The sequence below is a fragment of the Cydia strobilella genome, chromosome 7 (assembly GCF_947568885.1).
Source record: "Cydia strobilella chromosome 7, ilCydStro3.1, whole genome shotgun sequence".
Lineage (NCBI taxonomy): Eukaryota > Metazoa > Arthropoda > Insecta > Lepidoptera > Tortricidae > Cydia > Cydia strobilella.
In genome coordinates, this window is record NC_086047.1 from 19,476,558 (window position 1) to 19,484,453 (window position 7,896).

The window sequence follows — 7,896 nt, forward strand, 5'->3', positions numbered from 1 at the left end:
GCCGCTTTGCTGCTCAAAACGTAAGGTGAGTTCGGCAAAGTTACGGACATCGGGTAAGATCGTATGATTCAAATTTCCGCCTATTGTGGGGTATTTTTTTAATGCTGGCAAGGTGATGCGATGCGCAATTTTGTTCCGCACCCCTCTTCAGTCCGCACTTGTTGCTCTGAAAGACTAGACGCGTGTTTTGTGCCGTTAAGGAGAAAAGTTCAAAAAATGTGTTTTTATTTTCCATCCGGATATACCCTCCGCCAGTTTTTTTGGAATAACTGGTAAGTTTAAGCGTTATTTGTTTATTTTACAGATTGCATGTTATTTTTATTAAATTTGTGACAAATCTGTATATTTGGAATTCTGATACGATGCCTGTAGGCCAAGATCCGGTCTTACCCGAAGTGGTAAAAGATCGGATGCAAATCATCCGATCTTAAATTCTCAGGAATGCTCAAACTTTATACGTGTCACCACGATGCTTGATTAAATTTCTCTAACAGACGTATATAGTGGTGTTTTTTTTATATAACCGCAAATTACAATCTAAGCGTCTAATATTGCACACTTAAGTAGGTAACTGATCTCTTTATGAATAAATAATTATAAATATTTTTATTTACCTATCTGCTGTAATTATGAAGAGGTAGGTTTATTTTTTTGTTGATTATTATTATTATTTTAATAATGTTAAAGAAATATAATGGTTTCTTGAAATATTATTGTTGTGTTGATTAATCAATTCTTACTTGGTTTAAAATGTGTGCTTATCAAAGCGAATTGGCCTGTTTGTAAGATCGAGATATGTTTTCTCACACGAAATCATACTCTAGTCATACTTGTTATGAACAAAATGCTGCACTTCATGATAAAAGCAAGCCGCTTTGCACAGTGATAGTAGGGACCAAACTGAGCGATTTGACCCGCAGCAGCGGCAGTTTCATCTCTTAGGAACAGAGATGGCGCCACTTCTTTATAAAATATTTCAAAAAATTCTACAAGCTAAACCAATGAACCGATTTAAATGTTTAATATCTCAAATGAAAGCGCATTATATACATTACTTTTAAAAAAATACTCAAAAAATATATACTCAATACTTTTGATAAAAACGGGAATTTTAAGTTTGTTTTTTTACTCGATTGATAGTTTTTACTTGATTTCTCAAAAAAATTGTATCGAATATGAATAGTTTAATGCATGTATATATTACTGAATAAATAACAAATATTATAAAAAAAAACCCGACACCGATATCTCTCATACTTCTCGAAATATGAAAGTTTGAATGTGAGTGTAAATTTCTTCAAGATATATTGCAAATAATTCTACAAGCTAAACTATTCGACCGATTTTAATGTTTAATATCTCAAATAAAAGGTCATTATATATACTACTTATAAAAAAATATTCAAAAAACATATACTGAATACTTTTGGCAAAAAACTGCATCTTAAGTTTTTTTTCTTACTCGATTGATAGTTTTTACTTGATTTCATAAAAAAAAATTATGGAACATGAATAGTTTAATAAATATATATATAGTACTGAGTATATAAAAGTATTATAAAAAAACCCGACACCCATACCTTTCATTCTTCACGAAATATTTAAGTTCAATTATGCACGTTCTTACAAATAAATTCTTTAAAAGAAATCTTCAACCGCAGTAAGTGCACTGATTTTAATATGAAATGTGCCATATGAAAAGAAATCACCCAATTTATTTTAATAAATAAAAAATTAATAAATAAAAACTGAATAAAGTTTTTTCCTGGTGCTGAATTACAAAAAAATATAACAAATCTAAAATAAGGAATTATTTTTATTTAAAGTGACTACATTTGTAAACAAAAAACTTAAATGTCCTCTTCGGGTTCACCGGTAGATGTAGAACTGAAAAAAAAGTCGTTTTGAGAAGTACTCGTACCATTTCAATACTACAAAATCACCGATCATACATGAACTGGTTGCTGTAGATTACTGTTGGAAAAATTTTGTGCCTGTAGATTTACTGTTGAATTATTTTTGTGCCTAGTTGATTACCATTAAACCTATAATTTTGTGCCAGACCTATAATCAGTGGTCAGCATGCAAAATAACTCTGGATTGAAAATTACATTAACTTACTTTTGATTTGTACAGCCACCTTTGCATGATTTACACTGGGCTGTGCATGGTAAGCTGACGCGACGACACTCACAACGCATAGTTTCGCAGCCAGATTTGCAGCCACAATGGTCCAAGAGGCTTAATTGCGACCAAATCGCTGTAACTGCCGACCATTCCGGAGTCCAACTCTCTTTTTCCTCAGTCCATCCCCAAGAAGATGGACACGGTATGGAAACTTCTGGTTTCATAGCGTTTCCCCATATATGGCCCGCTTGGTAAGCGGCTCGAAGTGCATGTTTATAGAGAGCAGCTGATGTAGGTGGCAGGCTTGACACAAGCTTGTTTTTTGAAGCAAACAAATATTTGTGAACTTCATTTACATTTATGTGTTCCGTTTGGCCAAACAATAACACAAATCTAGGGTTACTTTATACTAAAATTAAAATATGTAGTTACACACCTGACAACTGACAAAATCAAAAACTTAAAAGTTGACATACTCCTATTTTCCCGTCTTTTTATAGTGGCCAGAGAAAGGCAGCTTGATCTGAACGAATTCTTCCAGTACGAAAACCAAATTTGTCCACCTTCGTTGTCAGTCAATGGAGGGCGTCGTTCAGGGAACAAATCTGATTTGGCCGAGAAATTAGAACCTGCCAACCCTGCCACCTACATCAGCTGCTCTCTATAAACATGCACTTCGAGCAGCTTACCAAGAGGGCCATATATGGGGAAACGCTCTGAAACTAGAAGTTTCCATACCATGTACATCTTTTTGGGGATGGACTGAGGAAAAAGAGAGTTGGACTCCGGAATGGTCGGCATTTACAGCGATTTGGTCTCAATTAAGCCTCTTGGACCATTGTGGCTGCAAATCTGGCTGCGAAACTATGCATTGTGGGTGTCGTCGCGTCAGCTGGCCATGCACAGCCCAGTGTAAATCATGCAAATGTGGCTGTACAAATCAAAAGTAAGTTAATGTAATTTTCAATCCAGGGTTATTTTGCATGCTGACCACTAATTATAGGTCTGGCACAAAATTATAGGTTTAATGGTTATCAACTAGGCACAAAAATAATTCAACAGTAATCTACAGCAACCAGTTCATGTATGATCAGTGATTTTGTAGTATTGGAATGGTACGAGTACTTAACAAAACGACTTTTCTTTTTCAGTTTTACATCTACCGTGAACCTTTTTTATTTATTTGTAAGAACGTGCATAATTGAACTTAAATATTTCGTGAAAAATGAAAGGTATGGGTGTCGGGTTTTTTTGTAATACTTTTATATACTCAGTACTATATATATATATATTAAACTATTCATGTTCCATAATATTTTTTTTAAGAAATCAAGTAAAAACTATCAATCGTGTAAGAAAAAAAACTTAAGATGCCGTTTTTTGCCAAAAGGGTTCAGTATATGTTTTATGAGTATTTTTTTATAAGTAATGTATATAAAGAGCTTTTATTTGAGATATTAAACATTGAAATCGGTCAAATAGTTAAGCTTGTAGAATTTTTTTAAATATATTTTGAAGAAATTTACACTCATATTCAAACTTTTATATTTCGTGAAGTATGAGAGGTATCGGTGTCGGGTTTTTTTTATAATACTTGTTATTTATTCAGTAATATATACATGTATTAAGCTATTCATGTTCCATACATGTTTTTTGAGAAACCAAGTAAAAACTATCAATCGAGTAAAAAAAAAACTTAAGATGCCGTTTTTTGTCGAAAGTAATCAGTATATATTTTTTTAGTATTTTTTTAAAAGTAATGTATATAATGAGCTTTCATTTGAGATATTAAATATTTAAATCGGTTCATTGGTTTAGCTTGTAGAATTTTTTGAAATATTTTTTAAAGAAGTGGCGCCATCTCTGTTCCTAAGGGGTGAAACTTGCGCTGCTGCGGGTCAAATCACTGTTTGGTCCCTACTAGCACTGTGCAAAGCGGCTTGCTTTTATCATGAAGTGCAGCATCCGGGCAAAAAATGGCCATAACAAGTATGACTACTCGTAGTTATGTGAGATGGCGTTGGAAAGTTTATTAAGTACCTATAGACTGATATTACTGCAATTGATTAAGTTTTGGTCGTATTAATTCCTCCACTTTCATATTATTTTACCCTTATGTCCTATTTTATCACCCTCTTTCAACCTACCGCGCTTAAGGTGTCAATGAACCTACGTGGTTCATTGACCCACATGGGTTCATTGACCCCACACCTAAAAGTTTGACAACCACAACTTCTTGAAAATTGAGCGCATGGTGTAAGATCGGACGGAAAAAATGCAAAAAAAAAGAAATGGGTCGGATATGATAGCCCGAATTACTGCTAGGCCAATTCTTCTATATATGAATCGGTGAGTAAAACCGGTTATTTTGCAATGGTAAACTTTATGGTACCGGCAATAGGGCCGAACTTATAGGCCCGTCCGTTCTTACACCACCAGGTAAAAAAAGAATGCTGTCAATTTATTTTGTTTCCTATATTTAAACACTCATTACACGCTCACTATGACGTTTAGAAAGATAATAAAATTCAATTATATAGAGCATTTCATTATTATCAATTCTGTACTTAAATCATGTCCGTACCCTATCCAAAAGCTGAGAAAAAAAAAAAAAAACCAACATCATCTCAACCCACCTAAAATCGTCCGAAACTTAGCCGAACTCACCTTATTCCATACCTTTCCAAATTCAGGCATTGTTTAAAAAACCCTTCCATATATCAAACCTACTATTTAAGTAATTACTACTATAAATAAAATTTATTTTTAACTCTGCACAATTTTAGTTAACTGGAAACGGATGATCCCACAGACAAACTAGTGGGGCTATGCTTACATTTTAAGATTTGCTTTGTACCTATTTTGTTTAAAAAATAAATAATAAAAGCATACATATCAAAAACCAGGGCAGCAAAATCGATTTTGACATTTGCGACAGTAATGCAGTCGGCAGTAATTTCGCGCTGCAATACTGCTGCAATATTGCTGGTGTAGTCTGAATCCGAACGGTACCTTTACCTCTTGACACGTGGTGATAAAATCGTTTTTAGATGAGCTTTCATTATGTAACAGATATTATAATAAGAAATGAGATGGCTTGTAAATTAAAATGGTAATTATTTAGTTCGACAATATAAGAGATCGGTAGAAATAGTACATTACTACAGAGGCCGTGAAGTAAGGGGTTGCCGGCTGAATAGAATAGACGGCCGAACGTAGTGAGGCCGAATAAGTTATGAGGCCGGCAACCCCTTTTCACGCCGAGGTACTTATGTATAGTGCTTTTACCAAACATGCAATGAAATAAGAATGCAAACATGATGATGATGATTGTTTCATGTCAGTGCGCGGAGTATCGAGGATAAACAAAAATTTGATTATTTTTGCGCTACGACGCACGGTTTAGGAGGTTTTTTTTTTGGGTTTTTTTTTCAAATTTAAATTAAGGGTCATCTAGAGGAGAACGAAAATTTGATTATTTTTGAGCTACGACTGAAAAAAAATTCAACTGTTTAGCCTGTTCGCATGAACACAGACGCCATGTTTACATTAAAATTTAAAAAAAAAATACTTCCCGGCCTAGGCCATCAATTTCGTATGAATTCCTTTACAGTTCTATATTTCATTGCATGTTTGATAAAATTATATTTCTAGTCAACGATACATTGTTATGTACTTACCTACAATCATTTAATTGGTTGGCAAGGTTGTGCAAGTGTCTGAATTGACTTGTTTACTTTAGATACTAAAATTAAAAGAAATAAGGCTTGTAGCAATAACCGCAATCGTTGCTAAAGTGTATCAAAAGGAGTGGTGATCTGAGAAGTTGCAAATATTATTAAATTTGCTCCGGTTGCTGAACTTTTCATGCAGCAATGAAGAAAATACTTGGTGAACGGTTTACCAATTACTTATTGGGAAATATTATATTAATATTATAAAGGCAAAAGTGTGTCTGTCGGTTACCTCTTCACGCTTAAGGATGACCCACGCTAGGCCGGGCCGGGGCCGGGCCGGTGCTTCCGGCGCTTCGTTTTCTATTGAAAGCACCAGTGTTGGGCGCAATTAATTACATGTGTAATCTAATTACCACCAGCGCCGTTGACCACGCTAGTCGTGCCAGCTGCATTGCTGAATGGAGACCATTTCGGCTTCACATCTCTATTTCTACTGTTTTGTTTATCTTTGTCTTGTATTTGCTATATATGTGTTGTATTGATGTGTTGTCTGAATAAATGATTTCTAATCTATTCTATTCTAATTACTAATTGAATTGCATGTAATTAAATTGTTTGTAATTTAATTACATGAAAATTTCATTACATGCTTCTTTAATAGATAAACCATTTATTCGTTTGCCACAATACACACATATTAAAACAGAAGAAACACATGAGATACAAATAAGCAACATTAAGATAAAAAACAAAACTTAAAAAAATAAACCGAAGAATTGCTGTGCGTTGCAGCAAAACAAAAGGGTTCTGGCTCAGTTATACACTCCGCTCTTTCGAGCGAAGCACTGGTAATTCTGCTAGAAACCAGGTCACTAACAGACTATCAATGTAGAAATTATAATGTTATAATAGTAATGAATAAAATTGCCATTATAATGTATGATACTATGTATAATATATATTTCAGTTTTCTGTTGTTGTATTTGTGTTTTCTGTTGTTACCTCTATCCAATTATGTTTGTTTATGTTTTTGTGCATTTATTGTAAACTATGTGAGGTGTGCATTAAAGAGTATTGTATTGTATTGTATATTTCCATAAAAACCCGCATTCCCTAGCCAAAACTAGCTGCGGCTAGGCCCAACTAACTAAAACTCCAGGTTAAATTTTAATGAAAATTTTCGATAGACAAAGCAACATTATGACTATTATGAGAATTATTACAACTCTGAAAGGCTAAGCAATGAAGCAAATAGAAGAATGATAACTGCCTATGAAACACCACTTTCGTTCACCACAACGCCAGCAACTTTGTTTGTTAGTATTGCTTACAGGCTGTTCACATTTCACATTATTTTACTTCGGGCGGTTTAACTTTATCCTCGTAAGTCTAAATGTACATTAAAATGCGTTTAAATTCGGTTCAAATTCATTGCAATCTAATTTGAACCGAATTTAAACTGTTGTGAGACATACTAACATTAAATCATTTTACGGTTTAGACTCACTTGTTTTAGTCACTCGCGCGACATGTTTCGGAGAGCCTAGGTCTCCTTTCTCAAGCACTAATAGTGCGAGCAGCGTTCGCGACGACCGTGTATTGCGTACTGCCGCTGCCGCGCGCCGCGTCGCTCGCTGCGCGCGCGCCGAGAAAACATGTCGCGCGAGTGACTAAAACAAGTGAGTAAAACGTAAAATGATCTAATTTTAACCTTTCATGAAACAAATAAAGTAACATTTTTTTTGTTTCACTGCGTTGTAATACAAACGAAATTCGTTCCAATTTACTTATAGAACAAGGTTTAAATTAAAAAATTAAAAACTTTTATATGGTGGGTCTTACGAGGTTAAATTATACTAAACTACGTGCAAATTACGACATAATATATTGTCCAAAATCTACAAGATCTTCAGCTTAAGTATTGTAAACTCTCATATTATAAATATGGTCAAAATTGGTCTAACCTCGGTTGTGCTGTACATATATAGCAGCAGAAAAAGTTCTTCCGGAAAACAATCAAACAGGTGACCTAAAAATTCGGTCCGTATCTTTATCATACTCAGACAATAGATTAATTATTGTAATCATTATA